General features: G+C 50.0%; 1 long non-coding RNA gene across 1 annotated transcript; it reads left to right on the top strand.

Annotated features, from left to right (window-relative positions):
• The first annotated feature begins 4,024 nt into the window (after positions 1 to 4,024).
• Positions 4,025 to 7,130, top strand: LOC140251773 (uncharacterized). The gene is made up of 3 exons (XR_011903467.1): positions 4,025 to 4,380; positions 4,629 to 4,764; positions 6,567 to 7,130. It is a non-coding gene; the product is annotated as an uncharacterized lncRNA (long non-coding RNA).
• The last annotated feature ends 14,524 nt before the right edge of the window (positions 7,131 to 21,654 follow it).

Raw genomic sequence — 21,654 nt, 5'->3', positions numbered from 1 at the left:
ACAGCCCGCAGTTCTTTATTTCCTCGGGCGGTTTTGCGCCCCGTCAACGGACAGTTTGGGCTCCCTGAGAACCCTGCGCCCGTCGCATGCGAAAGGAGGAGTGGAAAAAACATGTAGGTGATGCAGGTGATGCAGGTGATGCAGGTGAGACCCCGAAAACCCGTACGCGAAACGATGCCGTGACGTGGCCGCGCGGCGCCGACTTGGCGCAGCTGGGGACGCTGCGGTGCCGCTTCACGGCAGAACCGCGAGTCTCCGAGCTGCTCCAATTCCGCTGCTGCTGAGGGAGCCTTTAGTCCTTTAGTCGGCTGGGGACGGTGCGGGGCCGGGGCTGGAAGGGGACGTTTGCTAATCCGCCGCGGCAGTGAGCAAATGGGATGCCACGAGGCGCTCAGGGACAGCTGTGAGCCGAACCGGCCCGTTCCCGTGGTGGGCTCGGGCGTAAAAAGGCGGAAATAGAAGAGGGGCATCCTCGTTTAGGAGGAGCATCGCAGAGCCGGCGGTGCAGGAATTGCCTGCTTGCCCACCCCTGTGTTGGTCAGTAGAATCAGTTGCTGTTTTTCAGTTGTCGGGCGCATGCGCGCTATTACCTGGAGGACTGATCACAATAGAGAGCGGCGGATTAGCTGCATAGAGCGGTTACAACGCCACTTCCGCATTTCTAGGCGCATGCGTAGTGCTGCATGCAGGACTAAGCAAAAGCCAGCGGCAGTTCCACGCCTTGACCACAAGGTGGCAGCAGAGACCGCGCAAAGAGCTCGGACGGGATCGAGGCGGAACCGCGGCTCAGCGCCTGGGGTCGGTTTGATGTTGTGATGAAGGGGGGGGGGGGAGACGAATAGAAGAGAGGGAATGTCCTCCAAGCCAGGAGAGCTGTGCTCAGCGCTTATGAAGGTCTGTTAGAAAACAAAGCTCTGCTTTTCTTTTTGCCAGCATCTGTTGCGTTGTTTTTAAATGTTCACGTACCAAAGTGTAACTGCCCAGCAGATCTGAGTGCTGGCATTAAAGCACCTTGGCAGAAAGGCACAGAGCCGCATGGATGTTTGCTCAGCCTCTGTCTCGTTCATGTTTAAAGTATTTGTTTCCAAGTGTCCTTCATTAACTCCAAGTTTCACTTTTGGCTTTTTGTTCTCTTTATTGCCACAAAATGGGCAGTTTTGAGCCCTTGCAGGTCCACGCAAGCAGACGCTGCACAAAGATGCAGTTTTGAGGTTTGTGTGCTCCGTTACCTTGTTTCCACCATTGTAGCTCATCCGTTGATAAACTTCCCCTTGCCAGCCAGGCAGATCCAATTGGCTGCTGTTTTTTGTTGCTTGGTTGGTTGGTTTTGGTTTCTGTAATCGGGTTATCTAGATTTACCTGTGATAGAGGCTGCTGCCCCTGGAAGGAGGGAAATGAACAAAAACAATGGCAGCAATCTAAGGAAAGAACTTATTTTACTAAATACGAATAATATTGGAATACAAGATGACACAATATGATACAATATAACTACAACTACTAAATCAAACAAGGCAGAGAAAGAGAAAGAGAGAAAAAAGAGTCCCCGAGAACCGGGGGCCTACTGTGATCTCTAGGTGACAGGCTGGAACGTTGCTGATAGAGGGAGACGGCGGGGATGGAGTGCTCCAAAGTGATAGACAGAGCGAAAAAGAAGGATGTTCCAGCCTGGGAGTGAGATTATATATGTGTCCTCCTCCTCTGGTGATTCGTCTCTGGCCGCGTCGTCCCCTGGGATATGTAGTTTCCTCCAAGAGCTGAGTACTCGGGATGCTGCCATTCCACAGATCTGGAGCATGAACCTTCCACACTTCCACATACCCTCGATTACACTTCCACATACCCTCTGTTACACTTCCACATACCCTCTGTTACACTTCCGTATGCCATTAACAACTACACTTTCTTATACCACCAAAACAGTTTACCACTATTTGTACCCTCAGTTAATGATTCATACTGCACATGATGTCATGATGTAGAATATTGACAGCAACAGCACAAAACCATGACACAGTGCATGTCTAATACCTATGTCTGTCTAAGACCCTGCACCAAGTGCTGGAGGTAGGAGGCTGGTTAGACCAGCTGACTGGACAAGCTCCGAGTTTTCTAGCAAATGAGGGATGCACATCCCACGCACACGAGGTTCAAGGAAACACAATGGTCCCTTTTTCAGCAACTGGCACCTGGGCACAAGAGCCCTGTGACCCATAGTTCTACTCTAACAGCTGATGCTGGGACTCTGGTTTGCTTCAGTTGTCTAAGTTGCCCAAGGAGTTGCATCTAGGACCTGCACAGCTTCTGTTACCAATGGTCTTGTCCCAGTGATGGAAGCTAGAAACCTTACTTATTCCACTTGCTGGGTGAGGCTCACACTATGGGACCAGACTGCTGCTGCTCTCTGCAATAGACCAGTAATAGCTGGCACTCTGGATACAAAGACTTTGAAAGCCATGGAATTGCTCCCTAGTTCTGTGGTACTTCCAACTACTTATCCAGAAACTGTTGCTTGTTCCAGTCACTGGCACCAGAGAACCTGCAGTCCTTCACCATAGTTGTGACTCTGCTGGCCTCACGTTTCTAACACGCATCTCTGTAGTTGCAGGCACGCTGTCCCAGTATCATTCCTATTAACGTGTATCGAGTATTTTGGCAAAGATAGTTAAGAAAGTGTTTAATCAAAGGTAAGATACACTGTGATGATTAGGCTTAGGGTTAATTGCACTGAACAGTGACTGTTTATATGATATTAGCCCCCTTTTAATCTTCTTTCTGTCTATTCTTCATCTTTGGTTTTCAGCAATCCCCTTTGCCTTAAAAATTCCTTAATAAGTTTTGTGTAGTTCTTTGGGCCACCTCACTCTGAGTATCCCGAGTCCTAATGTTCCTGATTTCTTTCCTCTTATAATTTGTGAGGTCCACACTTGCCCTCTATGAAGCCATGCTTGGAGATTTGTAATGGTCTACGGATTAGTGACTGGAGACTTTTGGCTTGCTGTATTAAACTAATGTGTTTCATCTAGATCTTTAAAGATGAGCTGGGTTTAAAAATAATGAGTAGCACAATTACCGGGTGAGAGATTGACGTGTAACAGGAAATCACGAGCTAAATGTGTAAGTAATGTGATGCTGTTGTGGAAGACCTAAACTGTGTGTTCAGATGTAAAACCAGGAATGTTTTCTGTAGGATGTGAACAGGCCCTTCTGTACTGTTCAGTGCTTTTAACCTCAGCAGGACCCGTGCATATGGCCCAGAGCTGATTCATGAAAAAAATAAATGGCTGTGGGATGCAATACAGCTCTGTAGAGGTATGCAACAAGAATGAGCAGGGCATAGAATTTACAGGGAAGACTGAAGAACTTTGAGCTACTGAGTTGGTAGAAGATTCAAGATAGCAATAATTTTCGAATATGTAAAGTAGAGCAGCAGAGGGCAAATTATTCTCTGTATTTATTTTGGATAGTCTATAGAAGGGACAACTTTAACTAGACACTGAGAGAAGCTTTTAATTGTGAAGATAGTAAAGTGCTGCAAGAAATGCTTCTGGAAGTCTGCACTGACAGACTGCTGGTGACTCTTGCCAGATGCTAATAGGTATAATTACATTATTACATTTGCCTTAGGTATAATTACATTATTACATTTGCCTTAGGAGAGAAGGATGGATGATACAGTCCCTGAATTTTTCCCCCCATTTTCTATGATTCTCTTTTAGCAGTGCTTGCCCTGAAAGTTTTCTTTCTGTCCGTTTGTCCTGCAGCTCAGTATTTTCTCCATGCTCTGAATCACTGATCACCAGCTTTGTGACCCACGTCTCTGTAAACTTGTGGTTCTCAACGTGTGTGTCTTGAGCAGAGAGGAGCATACATGAAGGAAAATGTTACCTCTGATAATAATGTGCAGAACTAAAACCCTGTAAAGACTGAGCAAGATTATTATATTATATATTCTTAGAGCCAGAGAAATACTGAAAATACCGTAGGTGGAAACACTTCTGTGTAGCCATTCTTAGAGGAATTGCGCACGTGTGCGGGTTGAAGGCTTTTTTATTGCTCCCTGTCAGGCTTATTCAGTCTGTTCTCCTCCCCAGCTGTTCCTGTCCTCTGACGGGAAGGAAAGGGATGTTATAACGAGAGGAAGTGCAATAGGATAGAGGCAAACTTCAGGCATGGACTTATGTTGTCATAGATTCCTGTTGAGGGTCCAGTACCAGAAGGCCGCCACTCTCACAGTGCCTGCAGTTGGAAAGGAGGAGCGCTGATTGCTGGAGGTTTGGGAGCAGCTGAGCAGCCCTTAAATTCAGTTTTCCTTCTGAGGGAGACTGAACACGGCTTTCAGTGGCAGACTATAGAGACGCACCCTCCGCTCATCCCAAGGTAAGCAGAAGGCATTTAGTAGTGAATTCTTGGCCTTCCTCTAGCTCTCTGTCCGTACTGATGGGGACTCCCTGGGCAGCCACTGACCCTGGGGGTGTGCAAGGAATGTCTGGACGTTGTACTGAGGGATGTGGTTTAGTGGGAGCTATTGTTGATGGGTGGATGGTTGGGCTGGGGGATCCCGTGGGTCTTTTCCAGCCTTGGTGATTCTGTGATTAATGGAATACAATTTAATTTTAAACTCGCAGGTATTCGCATACTGCACATGTGCATGATGAAAAACTTATGCTTGTTGGTGGAGTGTGGTTTCACTCACTGTGTGTGCCAGGCATCACCGTCATTGACTTAACGACTGGGCTGTGCTTGGACTACACAATTGATGCGGTGAGTACTGGAATTTTTCTTTCAGGGTGAGCAGTATTGTGTGAAAGAAGGTGGTAGCTTCAGGGTCATTCCCACAAATGGAACAGAGAATGCAGAGGAGTCAAATTTAGGAGTGGAACGAACATTTCCCTGTTCGCATTAGGTAACAAATTTATTGAGATAGCAAGGGTAGGATCCACGTGTACAGTTGAAACTGGAATTTGTGACTATTACATATAAATACATTAAAAAATATAAATATATAAGCAGTCTGTGTACACCTGGCTGACTTCTCAGAATTTTCCTGAAAATATAAAGCATAAAGCATGCTTAAATGTAGTTTAGTGCTTTCTTGTTCTCTACAGCAGAAGTCAGAAGGGAATTAGTATCCTTCAGATCAAATAAGCTACTTACGTTTGATAGCAGTGAGCAGAGTAATGAAGTTTTCCCTGAGATAATACAGCTTTAAAGAAGTTATTGAGTAGATGCAGATTGATTGGTAGCTGCCTTTATGATTTTTTTTTCCCTTGAACTCGGCTGCAGTACCTGCTAGTACTGTGCTGATGAATTGTCCTAGTTAGGTACATAGTACCCCAGTGTGGATTGGTCTCCAGTTTTGAAAGACTGGAAATGTCAGTGACTTCCCGTGCAGTTAGTATTACTGCTAGTGTTATTTTGGTGCCCACCAGGACTCCCAGCTCCTTTTCTGCACAGCTGGATACTGCTTTCCAGATGGGTGCTCCCAGCACATACTGGTGCCTGGGTCTGCTCAGGACTTTGCATTTCTCCTTAACTCTGGGAGGTCTCTCTGGATGCCAGCATGACAGTGGTGTATCTGCCACTCCTCCCAGCTTTGTGTCACCTGCAGGATATGCCGTCCATCATCCAGATAAGTAATAGAGGTGTCAGAGTGGACGGTCCCAGGTCTGACTCCTCCAGGTGGGCTTTATGCTATGGATACTTCCTGGGCTTGGCCATGTGGCCATTTTCTAGCCCACCTCGCTATCTGCTCATCTAGCCCATGCATCAGCAGTTTGTGTATGTAGATCTTGTGGGTACAGTGTTGATGGCCTTACTGAAGTCCAGGTAAACAATATCTCCTAGTCTCCCCTTCATCTACCGCTGCAGTCATTTCATTGTAGAAAGCCATCTGGTTGGTCAAGCATGAATTCCACTTGGTGAATCCATGCTGACTATCCTGGTGGTTTTCTCTTCCAGGAATTCCAAGGGCCCAAAGAATAGAAAGACATTTTCTCACTCTCAGTCACTGAGCTGCGAGTTGTTCAGTGAATGGGGTATCCTAGAGGAGTGCATCGTGGTCTCCTTGCTGTCACATTTCTCTTTTTGTCCACCCTTCTGGGTGCTGTTGATTGACCATCTGGTTCCCAATGGACGCATTGTGGCTGTTCTTAATTTTCCACTGAGAGTAGCTGTATGAAATACTTCTACAGCACTTCATGGGGTGATAACTGTTGAAGTCCTGTATGTTCAAGGATTACTTCCTAAGTCAGATTTATTTTGATGGAAGCAGTATTTGAAGTTGCATTTACCAGATGCCTAACTGGTGAAGTGAATCCTTTTCCCTTTGCTTCCTAAAGGAGGGGGAAAAAAAAAAAGTCTAACACTACGATTTTGGCTTTTGAGTCATTTGGACAACTCACAAGTTCTGTGTCTTGAGCACTTTGTCCAGGCATCCTTTTCCTCAGTGTCTGGTTCGTCATCTTGGCCTTTGTGTACCTCTCCATAATGGACTGGCTGGTGTCCTCTGGACTATGCGAGCTTCTGTTTCATCCCAAGGACTTTAAATTCCTCTTCTTTTTCAGGAACATCTGGAGTGGCCTTTAATGCTACATAATCACAGCAGTGTTTTTCTGCCAGAGGAGAAGGAGTTGTTGCTTATTGGTGGTGGTGGGAACTGCTTCTCCTTTGGGACACACTTGAATCCAAATCCTATCTCGTTGAACCTCAGCAGCATTCTATCCTGACCAGCCACTAACTGGGACCAAACAGGACAGAACTGTGATGCTGTGCATCATGGTGTGACATCTGTTTACCTGCAAGTCCAAGAACAACAAAATGTTACTTACAACAGTTTCTGTATCCGGAATGCATTTGTAAAGGTGGGATAAGGAGAAGGGATTAAGAAGTGAAGGTCTCTTTTTTTTTTTTTTTTTTTTTTTTTTTAATTAGTCCTTTTTTGTGTTGTTGCAAACAGTATTTTCCAGAACTGGCTTTGTAGCCCTTATTGGTGAAGTAAGGAACACTGCTGTGTTCAAAAGTGATGTAAGTTTGCACAGTGCTGACTTGGAGGTAAGGTGAATTCACTGACTGAAGAAGCCATTGGAAATATGCAGCCAAGTGTAATTAAATGTGAATCAGAACGTGTCATTGGTCGTACTTGAGTGTTTCTAAAGGACTTTGTAGGGGTGAATGAAAGAGTGTCTACTCCTTTAAGGATATCTGGTCAAAGGCTATTTTACACTGTAACAAGGGAAAATGGGAAAGGGAGGAAGATGTAAGCAGGAATATACAGATACAGACCTGACCAGCAAATGATGGGAAGCTGCCAGGTCAGTCACAGTTATTGATGAGGGGATGTACGTGTGTGAGGATATTTATTCCTGATATCGTTTGTGGAGCAAATGATGTGCTGCCGTCGCACTGCACTGCCATGGTTCGACTCCTACCTCGGGTATTCTTTTCTCTCTCGTTTTGTTCGATTAGGTTACATTTGGTCAGTTCCTGTTCCTCCTCAGATTGTTGCCGTTGTGTTTTCTCTTTGTTAAATACATCTGCTCGCTCTCTGCCCTTCCTGCAGAGTGTGTGGCTGGTGCTGGCCGAGTCATGGCAAACCCCTTCCTTTTTTTTTCCTTTTTTTTTTTTCTTTGCTCCTTTGTCTCTATTTATTTATTTAATTATTTATTTTTAATTTCCCGGCTCCTGTGCCCGTCACAGACTTACAGCTAGGGGGAACTGCGTGACTAAGGGCCTGAAATCTGCCTAGGGATATTGGCTAGAGATGCAGTGCTGCTACTTAAGGGATCCAAGCAGGAATGCTGTCTGGACAGAGAGGGTGCATCAGTGCTTGACTAAGTGCTTTTGCAGCTTGAGTGCTGTGTGTGTGCCTGCACTGGTGACCTTCTGTCTCTACAAGCCAAAGGGGAGGAAAAGGATGTGACTGTGTTTGTTGTGCATGATTCCTGTGTATAGGTGCTGGTGAAGGCAGCACCTTGTCTGTGGCAGCCTGTGATTGCCTGTCAGCATCCCGTGTGTGTGTATCAAGGATACGAGCTTAGTTTCATTTCTGGTTAAATCTGCAAATGGGAGAATGGCAGCAGTGTCCTCCAGCCTGAGCAAAGATCCTGGGTCCCCAGACACTGGGCTGTGACCTGGTGGCTGGTGAGGAGTGGTCTCAGGCTTCAGCAGCTGGAGGAGGCAGTCGCTCCCTCTTTACCTCTCTTAGCAGTCTTGATATGACAAGCTATGCTTTTTCTTGCCAGCAGCTCAACTCCAATCTGTAGCCTTGCTTTGCTACTTGGGAAGATAATAGTATGCCTGTAAAATAGGGCAGGGCTCGGTGTTTTGTGCTCTCCCTCCTCTTGCGAGCTGAGAAGCCCCCTGCAGCTGCTCAGAGCCCTTCTTCCTCTCCAGAGAAGACCAAGGTAAGCTGCAGCAGCGCTCACTGGCTCACTGACACCAGCTTGGCCAAGGACAGGAGCAGTGACAGGGATAAAGCTGATGTTTCAGCAGAAAAAGGGAGCTCTGCAAAGCAAGTGCGTGGGGCACAACTCCTGCTTCTCCCCACTGCCAGGACAGGAGAGCCTCAGATCCACCCAAAGGAGCTGCACAGAGGCTGCAGCCCTTCACATGCAAACAAGCTTCGTGGACGGCAAAGGCCAAGGGCTGCGACACACAGCAATGATGCATTTGTGCTGACCAGGGTGTCAGCAGGAAGAAAGTGCTGGGGCTACGGGAGTAGGTGTGGGGCAATGGCCCTCCCTCGTTTACAGGGGGGGTCTCGTGATCCATTGGGCTTCATTTCTCCCTAAGAGGAGAAGCTGCCTCCCACCCTCCTTACATCACGTCCATGCTCAGCAGTCAGAGGAGCTGCTGTCCAGAAGACCAGAAAGCACAAAGACCCAGCTCTGCGCACAGGGCCATCAGCCCTGGTGATGGGTGAAGTGCAGCAGACAGAGACAGCGAGCCTTTGGGTTTCTGTTGAAGTTAAATTAAAATTAAATTAAGCTGTAAATAAAGGAACTGTTAATCTGTTCTTTCTGTTTCCCTGCTCTGCTTGCTGTTTTTTTTGTTTGTTTTATGATTACATCTGCATGCACTTCCTGCTGCCAAGCCTGTTTTCCCTCCAGTTCTGCTGTCCCTTGACGTTTTTTACTTGGTAACCCTTAGGCTTACTGTTCCTTGCTCCGTGCAACCTCCACGTTCAAAAGATCACCATGTCAAAGGGGGCAAAACACCCAAACTTGCAGGCTGAAGGTCAGCGTTGTCAAAAGCAGACATGCTGGGGCACACTGGAAAGCCACTATGTGGCCTAGAAAATAATGAGCAGCTCTGGGAGTGCTCTCTGGTCCCCCAGTGTATATACTTGGTGAACCTGGGATCCCTGCTTGGTCTGTAGGGAGCACTCAGGGGGTTTAAGGCACTCTTCTAGGATGTCAAAGGTTACACTTCAGAGCTTCTAGGATGCCCCTAAACTCATTGGACATGTGCAGGAATCTCTTAGGGTGCCTTAAATATACCAAGGGTCCTTGGGAGTCCTCTCACTTATAGTGGGAAGCCTCTGGAGTGCCCTAGGCCACACAGACCGGAGTTCTCCAGCGTGCCATCGTATGCAGTGGGTGTCATCTGAAATTTGGGAATAAGCTCATTAACTCCAAAGTGATGTTAACGACTGAGCATTTTTTATTTGTTATGTCAGATATCTCCACCTAACTCTGCATACCTTGAGCTAATAAACATAACTGGTATTACACATGCAAAAGTTTTCCCAGTCAGTACCTCCATATTCATTGTTCCTCCCAAAATCATTAACAGAGGGTCCCACCTCCTTGCACGTGCTCAGTGATTTCAAGTGAGCTCTCACACGGTGAGGTCCATCACGTTCTCCCTGCCATGCCATGCCCACACTGTTCCTCAGAGCTGCACTGACAGCACAGAAACAGTGCAGGCATGTTTTTGTCATCGTGGTGTTTTTTCACAGACCCAGACAATGAGATATTGGGTTGCTGTGTGGGCTCCTGGGTGGCACTGCCATTTTCAAGCCATTGCTTCCGAGGGGCACAGAAAGTAAAATGCTTCAACAAATTCTCACCCAGAGATTGCTATTTTACCATTCTTCTACAAAAAAAAAAAGGAGGACAAATACAGCGGATTTGAGCAGCTGCATCAACAGCCTGGGTGCTAAAGGAATGCAAAGACAGAAATATCAAACATACAAGGAAGGAAGCTCTGTTTAGTAATATCTTTTCTCATTTAGAACAGGCAGTTGGCGCTCCTAAAGGAAAATCCCAGGCCTCAAGTTCTGACAGTGCGGCAACCTGGCATGGACTCAGATGGAATGATCCAAATGGTTTAATCCAGGTTCTAACATCCCTTCTATACATTCACACGTTTTCTCTCTTAACTTTCCCACAGCATTTACATGTCTGCAGAACATCCCACAAACACTCCCTCGCTGCACATGTAGGCACTCATCCAACCAGAGCCATCAGTCATTCCCAGCCATGTGCTCTCCCTCCAGTCATGGTCAGTATGATGTGGCCATCACGCATCTTACTTGACTTAGTTTTTCTCCTGTTTCTGGAGGTGTCCTTGGTTCCCAGCCTTACCTTCTCATGCCGTTCATCCTGCTCTGCAGCTCCTGCTCTGAATAGTCTTCTTATGTTCCCACGGGACAGGTAGAATATGAAGACACGGCCCCTGCCACCAAGGTCAGCTCTGCAGATCACATGACCTGAGGAGCACTTGGCTACTCATGCAAACTGCGCAGTGCAAGGAAGATTGTTGCCTGTTGCGCTTCTTCTTCTCCTGGCTCAGAAAGTAGCTTTCCTACCTAGTAAATGGGAAAAGAATAGTAATAATTAAAAAAAGAAAACAAAAGCCTGACACAAAACAAGCGTGATTGTTACTGTGGAATTCAGGAGGGCGAGGGATTTGCCCTCTATATGAAGAAGCTGACTGCAAAGGACTAAGAACAGCCATGATCACATGGAGAACTTGCGGGTCAAATTGGGGACTGAACCAATCATGGGCTTCTGCAGGTGAGGGTCTGCTCCAGGCCGCCCGGTGAAGGGAGCCTGTTGATGGGCCCTGCTTACTGCAGCTACCAGCAGCACCGCGCTCACTGACTCAACTTGATGGGGGATTCCAGTCAGGCTGGGAAATCAGCATGGCTGGCTGCCAGCTGTCTGAGAGACTGCTGGAGTGCACAGAGAAGAACTGTGTGGCCCAAGCATTAAGCACACCAAGCAGAAGGGAAGCATTACAGGACACGGTGCACAGCAGGGCTTAAGACTGGAGGTGGTCAGGGCTGTAGTGACCATGCCCTCCTGGAGTTCCTCATCTCAAGGAATGCGAGCCTGGCAAAAAGCAAAATCAGAACCCTGAGCTTCAGGAGAGTCAGCGGCAGGCTGTTCAAAGAATTCTTGGACGAGAGCCACTGGAAAACTGTTCTGAAGGGCAAAGGAATGGAAAAGAGATGGGAACTTTCTCAGAAAAACTTTCTCAGGGCTGGAGCTCTGAGCTCCATCCCGACCACACGAAACCCAGCAGAGGAGGCAGGAAAGCAGCATGGCTGAACCTGCTGGTCACAGGGAGCAACAAGAAGGAAATGGAGAATCAGCGGAAATGGAGACATGCAGCCTGGTCGCTGTGGTGGCCTTCTACAGTGGACTGACAACATCAGTGGGGAAAGGAAAAGCAACTGACATCCCTCAGCCAGACTTTGCAAGGCCTTCAGTGTTGAGCGAGTTTCCTGATAGCACTCAACGTGAACAAATCTACCACTGAGCAACACCGTGAGCCCCCACTCACCACGGCAGAGGTCAACCTGCACCCCAGCCTTCCGCCTTTCCAGGTGCACACGCACACACGTGCACCACTCTGCCTGCTTTGCACACCCATGTGCACGCACCGCACCTTGTGCCCTCCTTTGCATTCACAGACGTGTGCAAACCATCCCTGGGAACACGTACGTGCCAACACCTACCAGAGAACATCCCTTTGTGTGCACCTGTGCGCAACCCAACTCCTCAGCACACCCCTGTGCAAGCACACGTTTGTGCCACCACGTCCACGCACTATCCATGTGCTCACACACTGACACAACCACATCCCTTAGTGCAGCCCTGTGCGCACACACACAGACACACGTGGAACCCCTTCCTTTCACTCCCAAAGTGCACGCACACACCGGTACAACAATGTCCTTGCGCAACTCCAACCCTCTGCACACCCCTGTGCACACACATACATGTGCATGCTCGTCCTTGCATGCATACCCACTGACATGCACAGACCTGAGCAACCCCACTGGTTTGTACACTCATGAACACAAACGTGTGCAACAGCACCCGTGTACAAATCCACACACACACACACACACAACTTGTGGAACCCCACTGCTTTGCACAATCCTGTGCACACTCATGTGTCATGCACTGATTTCCAGCCAGTCCTCGTGGGGTCTCTTACTTAGGACGGGAGTGCAGGGGAGCAGCCAGAAGCTGTTTGCATTCCCTGCTGTCTGCTGGGCAGGTTTGTTGACGATGCTCAGGTTGCTTTGCCTTGGGAGGTGGGAAGGAGCTTTGGGTTGGAGGCACATCCCTTGCCAGAGCATCCCGATGGCACGCATGGGATCAGCAGGTCTGTCAGAGAAGTGGGTGAGGTTGCACGCCAAGCTGCAGCAGAGGAAGGGGAGGAGGTCCCAGCACAGTTCTGCACCACGCTCTGCCACGCTGGGCAGCTTGTTCCTGGCTCAGCAGTGCCATCAGACAAGAAGCAGGGAAGGAAATCAAGGGTGGGGGTACCATCAAACGCAGTCGGTGCATGCCTGTGCAGACTCGCAGACCCAGAGCTTGAGAGTTGTTTCTGCTTTTGTAGCATTTGTGTGCGGTAGCTGAGCAAAAGGTTCTGCTGCTTGATTTTTCTTCTGCAAGAGCCACCTACCGGTAAATGGCTGCGGGGACGGAGGATGTGACAGAAAGCATTTGTCTGCACGACAGCGTAGTTACACTTGGTCTAGAGAGTGGGAGAGGCAGGCAGCACTGCCTGATGTTGGTCACGGTGAGCTCCTCCTGCCGCAGAGCCATGATGGCAGGGCTGGAGATGATCTGCAGGGACAGCTCGTAGGTGGGAGCTGGGAATGGACACGGCAGGAGGACAGAGGTGTTAGGGAGCAGCCAAGGCAGCGAAGAGCATCAAAAGGCCCTGAAAAGCATCACAAAGCCACAGCCAGGAAGCCTGGGGTTTTCATGAGCAGCATCCAGGATGCTAGAGACTATTTGCTCCCCTAAAAAATGGTAGCAGAGCTCTCGCTGCAGGCATCACAGAACCAGGCAAAATGGGAACACACCCAGAGCTCTTCCACACGCACCCCACAGTCAGAGCATTGCAAGCTGAGCTGCCTTGCTGTTTCTTGCATTCCTCCCGGTCCCTGTGAATGAAGACTCGGAACACAGTCAAGGCGTTGACTGAGCACCAGAGTGCCTTTATTCAATTGGAGAAAGGAAGGACGGGAGAGGTACGGGGAAAGATGGGACTCATTCTCTGTTGTTGAGGAGAGAGCGGCTCAGAGCTCGTGTTGCTGCCTGGTGCCTGGGACTGCAGGCCTGACTCCAGGTTCCCATCAAAGGGCTCAGCTTCTCCTCGGTGACACTGACTTGGTCCTGCTTGGAGGTGCTGCTGTTGGGGCACTCGGGCTGTGTTTGGGCTGGGCTGCACTGCAAAGGCAGCGGGCCACAGTTCAGGCTGGTGACAGTGCTTTCTGGCAGGCAGAATTGATCACCTGAGGAATTCAGCTTTATTTGCCTTCATCTGTGTTTCCTCTTGCTGGATCTCATGCACTCTGCTGGCTTCAGTCTGTGTTTCAACTCCAAGAAGAAAATAAATGGGTCTTCACAAACCAGAAAACTGGAAAAGCACCCTCAAGTCTGCTGTTTGAGCCTTTCTCATTTCAAGAGCACATGCTTTTATCTCCTCAGCAGTCAAACACTTATTGATTGTTTACATGGAACCATCTCTCTCCGAGGCTGTAGCCACTGTCTCTTGTCCTGGCAATGGCACCACTGAGCAGATCACCTCCATTCTCTGCATCCTCCATTCAGTATATTTGCACATGGATAAGATCTCCCCTGAATCTTCTCCAGGATTAACAGTCCTAGCTCTCTCAGCCTTTCCTTATAGGAGAGATGTTGCAGTCCCTTTATCATCTTCTGAGCCCTCTGTTCGATTCCCTTAGGTATGATTCTTGTAACAGAGAACTCAGATCAGGACACGATGATCGATCGATGTGTGGTCTCAATAGTGCTGAACTGAGGGGAAGGAACATCTCTCTCAATCTGCTGGCAGTACCTTGCATATATGCAGCCCAAGGATATCATTAAGTTATTTTTGGTGTATTTTTTCTTTTTCTTTTTTAAATTCTTTTTTCTTTTTTTCTTCTTTTTTTTTTTTTTTTCATCAAGTTCACATTTCCGTTTCACATTCACTCACGAGGGTGCCTTTATTCAATCGAAGAAAGGAGGACATGAGAGATCCGGGGAAAGATGGGACTCCTCCTCTATTGTTGAGGAGAGAGTGGCTCAGAGCTTGTGCTGTTGCTTGGAGGCTGGGACTGGTGGTCTGATTCTACGTCCCCCCCCAAGAGGCTCAGCTTCTCCTCACTGATGCTGACCTGAGCCTGCATGGTGGTGCTGCTGTCGGGGCACTAGGGCTGTGCTTGGCCTGGGCTGTCCTGGGACCCCTGCACTGGGTCCCAATCCAGGCTGGTGCCGGTGGTGTCTGGCAGGCTCAGGTCAGCAGCTTCCGGAGGGATGGGATGAATGAGTGCTTGAACTTGGACGACGTTCTCGTCTCCATTGATGGTGCCATATGGAAGGCTGTCGACTGAAATGCAGCATCCTGTGCTTCCTAACAGCTCTGCGTTGATGGAAGCACAGGATGCGCTGTCGTCCCATGCCCGGCGTCTTCGGGGAACACAAGGGCTCGGGTCACCTAGGAAGGAGTAGATGCACAGCGGTTAGTGTCAAACGTTCACAAGATGAATCGTGCTTTAAAGAGGTCCTTGGCTTTTGGCTATGTAGTGGTGGTGGACAGAAGCAAATAGGCTTCTAGCAACAGTGTCACTGTCTTGACAGTGATCCTCGCGGAGGTGCAGCTCTTGTGTTGACAAGAGACTCATTTGGGAAAGACAGGGGTGAACCAAAGATGTCAGGCACGGGCTCGAACGCCAGAAGGAGGTACAAGCCCACTGAAAGCATGAATCCTACCTGTGCTGCTGACAAGCAGTGTTTTGAAAGCTGCATTTGCACCCTTACCTGCCAGGACCAACACTTCTGCTTCTAAGGGATCGCTGGCACTGCTCGGCAGTTGGCGTTCGGCTGCAGGGGATGGTTTGCCCAGGCAGAAGCAGGAACGCCAACTGCCAGCTGGTGCCTGCTTCCTCTTGCTGGGCACACTTGGTCTGGAGAGAGAAAACAGAGCATGCTGTCAGTCGTGGTGCAGGGTGAGGGAAGAGCTGCTCCGAGCCCTTGACGACAGTTGCAGAGGACGCTTCCATTCCTACAGCTCAGCCCTCAAGTCCTGCTGGCTACATTCCTCTCAACCATGGCAAGCAAGATGCGCAGCATGGGAGCAAAGGCTCCACAGCCGGACAGGACAGGAGCTGGCAGGCTCATATATATATAAAATGGACAAAAAATGAACCAATAAAACCCACCCGACCAATGATGATAGGGGCTGGAAAGGGAAGTCCTCTTTACCTTTCAGATGGAAAATCAAGGACTGTGTGGAAGTTCCTCAGATCAGCTGTGGGGCCTTCCTCCACCTCGACATCGCTGCTCTGTGTTGCAGCAGGAGAGCTGCTCTGGCCTCTCCTCTCTGCCAGAGCCTCCTGCACGGTGAGCAGCTTTGTGGATGGAGGAGACTCCCACACAGACTTGGGCCCAGCAAGAGAACTGTGCCCTGCAAGGGGAAACCACAGGTAAGAGGGAGGATCAGAAAGCAGCAGCACAGCCATCCCAGTTCTGCATTTCTCTCAGACTTGCTTATCAGAGCCACTGGAAGAAGAGGAGCTCAAAGTAACCGTGTGCTCAGAGGTATGCTCGTGGCAAAGGACACAGCCACAATTAAGAGCCGCTCACTGTATCAAAACAGGCAAACAAAAACCCTAGAAAAACTAGGGGCAGGGACCTCAGAAAGCTTTGCTGCCACACTTCAATCAAGCTTCACCTGCTTGCAAAACATCTTAACAGCTGTGACGGTTTTCTCCATGTAAGTTATGGGTTTGGACACTCTCAGGATCCAGGAACGGGGCACCATATTCTAATCTAAACCCAGAAGCCTGCTGTCTCCTCGACAGCAAAAGCATTTTCAAAGGTCTTGGAGAAGGCCTGGCTTGGATCAAGGTGTCAGATCAACATCAAGCTAATGGAGAAAGACGCTCACCTGCTCCCTCTCCCACGGCTGGTGTGGATGTGGAGGGGAAGAGGACGTCTGTGTGGCTGATGAGGAACTCCACCACAGCTGACTGCGTCTGCAGCTCCATGCAGGCAGCTTCTCCATAGGCGCAGGCAGACTGGCTCCGCTGGGATCTGAAGTAAAGGCAGATCTTACAAGTCATTTCCCCAAGATCGTTTCCCCAAGTCTGAAATTTGCAGCAAAAACTGACAAGTTGGGCTCAGGAGACTTCCACAGTGGGCAATCAGCGATGCCACTGACAAAATTCTCCTGGATGATCAGGGACACAGCAGTCCCAGCTAAACAAGTGACTAGAAACTGTCATCTGGAAATTGTGCCCCTGGGGTTGGGCCAGAGCAGAAGTAAGCATTGTGCTGAAACAGAAAAAGAAGTTTACCTTAAGAGGTTTGGAGCCCACACAATCGCCAAGTTCTGAGCGTGCATGTTGGTGACGGAGCAGTTCCCGGCCAGAGACGCCAAGTGTCTCATAAGGTATTCCAGCGTCCTGGAAAACAAGAGGGGCAGATGTTCAGCACCAAAAAGCAAGCCGTGCTGCAGTGCACAAAACAAACCTCACTTCATGCTGGTTGTTGTCATTGCTACCGTCCCTGAATATGAAGTAGGTAAAAGGTTCCCAATGCCACCACGCTGCAGCACCAAGCCCCAGCACAGCACAGCCGCAGCCATCGGCTGCACCAACCGTGCCCCCGTGCCAAGGAACTGACCCAGTCAACTGACCCGACGCAGCCTTCAGCCGCTTCAGCGTGCACAGGCATGATGCTGCCAGCGTGAGGCAACACCTGGAATCGCATCATGGCCCTCTGAAAGGCAGCAGGGCTGAGCTCAGCAGACCGAGCGCAGCACTGACCTGTAGTGAGGAGCGGGCAGCTGCTGGATGGTGTCCTGCATTCTGAGCAGCCGCTCCTCCTCTGTAGCTGCGCAAACAGCGTCCTGGAAAAAGGTAGGAAGGGATTCAGACACCAGGCGGGAATAGCAAAGGGAAGGGAATTCTCGCAAGCATCGCAAATAGCTTAAATAAGCACCTCCTGGCACCACCAGAAGTGGCATCAGCCAAGGGCAGGAGGTGGCAAAGACATGCCTCATGGGGCTAACAGAGATAAGACCTCGGAGCTGGGGCACTGCTGCAACCATCAGCCAGGACGCCCAGGGAAGAGGTACGTGTCATTTCCAAGACATTGCCCTGAGCTTACCGAGAACTTGCCATACAGCTGCTCGGTCAGCAGAGGGTTTGGGAGCTCCCTGAAGTACATCTTGCACAGGGAGCTCACGCTGTGAATGTCTCGGACGCTGAGCTCGGGAACCTGCTCCGACTCGAATTCATGGCTGCAGAGAAGGACACAGGATTGGGCAGAGGGCTTTGAGAAAGAGGAAAGCAAGTCCAACGCCACAACAAATACAGTCAAGAAAAGGAAGGGGTTCCTCTGAACGCCCGCAGCATGGCACGTGCCCCTGCTGACAGCTGTGTCAGTCGCAGCACTCTTACCGTAGTTGCTGGATCTTGGACGTAACGCCGGACAGGCGGTAGATCCCCTGCACCACGCCATGCTGCTCGATGAACTTGGCGCAGCTCTGCAGGACCTGGGGGACTACAGAACAAGAGCCAGCGGTTAGCTCAGCTTCTTACTCAAGTCCTGCTTCAGCCCGTGCTCTTCTCACATCCCACCCAGTAAGCCCAGCCGGGCCACCGCTTGCTTCCTCCTTAAAGGAGAAAGCTGGCAGAGACAGCTGTGAGGAAACTGCACAGAGACGTGTTCTTGGCTTTCCAGAAATGCCACCACCAAGCAACAGCCTGGAGAAAGTAACTCTGGCAAAGCCACAGACACTGCAAGTCCCATCACAGCTCCCTCGGGAATGGAGGAATCCAATCTCAAGTCCAGAAGAGCTCGGAAAAGGCTGCAGGATGCTCTCTTTGGCCAGAAGGCTTCCTGCGTTTTCAGGCTTACACAATTGCTGGATATGATCTCCCTTTCATCTTTAGATGCCCAGTGGAGGGAGATCTCAGCAATGGGCTGTTCCTTACCATCACGGCCAGAGCGGAGAAGGTGCTCCCCCAAGTCACACCCAAACACCCCTTCCTTCGCTGGCTCCGGCTGCTCCGATCTCCTGGGGCGGGCCTTCACCACCGAGCGAAGGAAGGTGCTGAGCTTGCCCCGTTTCCTCGGCACTGCAAAGAAACAAAACAAAGAAACCAGTTCATTTCAGGCTTGGCTCGGTTGGACGAGGCCGAGCGTAACGCCTTCGACCAAGCACGGAACAACGGGAAGAACATTCCCAACCAGGACACGCAAGAACCGATTTTCCCCGTCCCTGCAAGTGCCCAAGGCCAGGTCGGAAGGGGCCCCGGACAGCCTGCTCTCGACTCCTGCTAAATGCGCAGGCTGGGCACCCAGACTGAGGCAGGGGCCTTGGAGCCTGAGGATGATCCTTTAGGCACCTTCCAATCCCAAGCCATTCCAGGAGGATTCTGTGACTTCCTCAAGCCCAACAATAAACACAGTGGGATTGGGCCAGATCTCTGCGTGTTCCCATGGACCGTAATGCAGTCCTCTTGCTAAGCTTGCTCAACCCGGGCATTAACGAACCCCCTGAAAGCCACGCTCCGACCCCATTTTACTAACCCGCATTGTCAAATGTAACATGTGTACCTGGCTTTGCCAATGAATCGACGACGGACTCGGGAAGTTTTCCGCTGATGAGTTCCACGCACTCACCAGGGAAAAACCCAACCTGTAACAAGAACAAAAAGACAGCTGGGCATTAGCCCGAGCCCAGAGCCAAAGGGAAAGTCCTCTGTCACTGACACAGGACAACCGTTTGCGTCCGGAAGCCATCCTGTGCAAACAGAGCAGCTCCAAGCTGAGATTCCTGACTCTACTGAAGTTGGGCTCTCGTGTTGGAAGCGTGTGCCTACCTGAAAGCCACGCTTGCCTCTCCACCAGGGGCTCAGCTCCTTTGGTGGCATAGCAATAATGCTCACCAAGTCTCCTACCTGCAAGAGATTGAAACGTCAATTCCTGTGGCAGGAAAGCACAGCTCAAACGACTGCCTGCTTCTGCGCCACAGAATAGCCTCAAGCTTGACAGCCATTGCACCAATGCAGCCCCCAAGGCAAGGAACGCCTGGAACTGCTTACCTCCAGGGAGAGCTCATCCGGCCCCTGGGCGACGTAGCGCTTGATAACATGGGCTGCCGCAATCGCTGGAACGTTAAGAGATGACTCCGCACGCACCAGCTGCGGCTTCCACATGTCATCAGCCTGCAAAACAGAGCACAGGCTGTGGTCAGGAGCTGAGGACAAACTCTTTCCTGCAGGAGAGCACATCTGTGGCTCCCTCTGCTGGCTCAACACAGGGAACAAAGACAAGCCAGAGCTTCACACTGTACCTCCGTGCCCACCACCTCAGGCTCACAGCTGATCTTGCTGCACTCAAGGCCCATCACACCAGGTGTGACAAGCTGGAACAGAGCAGAAACACACTTCTGTTGTCTCTATTCACACAGCACAGTATGGAGAGACTTCTTCAGAACTACCCTTGCATACCCTGCGGCATAGGCAAGTGTTCGAGAAACTACCCCTTGCTGCAGTCTGTTCCAATGTGACAGCATATAAGGCAGCATTGTACCAAGTTGCTATCCCTCTGCCAGCAGATGGGGACTCTGGCACAGAGCAGCAGATGCATTCACCCAGAGCGCTCTGACAGTGCGACAGAAGGGCATTAGACAGCACCCTTCTGAGGGCTGAGCTGGAAGGCAGTGAAGAAACCCACGGCATGCAAAACAATGTGGTAGGACAAACATGGCACATACCTGGCAACAAGATCACCTCAGGCTACCTGCAGCAGTTCCTGGTCACTCTGCTCAGATCTTATGAGAGCAAAAGCTGCACCAAGGCAGTGGGCGGAGGGTGGGCAGAGGAGAGAGAAAGAGCAGGTCAGTGAGCAGGGCTAAGACAGCCATGGCATAACGCACACAGCACAACCGTCCCATCCACTTGCTGCAAGACATGCTGAGTCTCAGGCTACGGGATGCCTGTCCACCCAGCAACTTGACGATGCTTCCACAATTGAGCACAGAAGATGACGGAAGAAGCATGGGACGGGTGCCACCTTTACAGACACCCCCTTTGGAACGTGTCTAATGGGGAAAAATTACGTCTGATGCTCAAGAGTAAGCAATACGGTGCTGGGAGCTCCGACAGCCAGCACTTCTCAACACCTCGCTGCCCACCCGTCCATCCCACGCTGGCTCAGCTTACCTACAGGATGCTGCGCACGATGGTACTCAAACAAAGGCACTAAAGGCACAAGAACAACAAGAAAACCAACCACTCTGAACTCCTACTCTCCCACAAAGGAACACAGAACGCACCGCCCCTCCCCTCATGCCAGCCGCTTATGACATCACCAACAGCCACCAGCCTGGTCCACCATGACCCCAACAAGGGGGGGAGGCAAGACCACGGGGTCACATCTGATTCCAACACGGCACCACAACATTGCAGAACTCACTGTGGGGTTGGAATTATGTCCTGGTGTGGCAGCGCAATGGGAGGTGTTTGGGCACAGCTGAAGAGCTGGCAGACACCGCAGGTTTCCAAAGGAGGGTGCCAGATTCACTCTCAGCATTCTTTTGCAAAGCTCTTTGGGATGCTTCAAACCCATTTCACTGCCCAGGTCATTTCTAGAAAGTCCAGCTGACAAATGCTCGCTTTGTCTGGGTAACGCCTCTATGCATCATGAATGAAAAATAAAATTAAATGGGCACGCCACCCTGTGAAACTTACCTCTCTGCTCTTGTTGTCAGCCAGACACCTAAGATGAGCTTTACATTTCCCTGCTCCTGACTGAACATGCATCCAAGTCTGTGTTCCACTCTGCTCCACATCAGGGTCTAAAAGAAACACAGACAGAGGTGATTAGAAGATCCTTTGTGCAAACGAAAGTGCAGGCTGCACGCCTATTCTCTTTAGCAAGAAGTACTACTTGAGAATCCACAGATAGTTTTTGGAGAGGGAGTATGAAAGATGAGCAGAAATGAAAGAGATTCATTAAAATAACCGAGTTAATCCTCTCCCTGTCAAAAAGGAGGCCTTCTGGGCACTGTAAGCAGCAGTTCTGAGAACATCTTACACCACAAATTGTGGCACATGCAGTTTCTTCCCACAGGCCCCTCAATTCTGTCGTTAGTGTCAGATCC

This window comes from Excalfactoria chinensis, chromosome 4 (assembly GCF_039878825.1).
Source record: "Excalfactoria chinensis isolate bCotChi1 chromosome 4, bCotChi1.hap2, whole genome shotgun sequence".
NCBI classification, from domain to species: Eukaryota; Metazoa; Chordata; class Aves; order Galliformes; family Phasianidae; genus Excalfactoria; species Excalfactoria chinensis.
The sequence above is the reverse complement of the archived record's forward strand: the minus strand, read 5'-3'. Positions and strand labels throughout refer to the sequence as shown.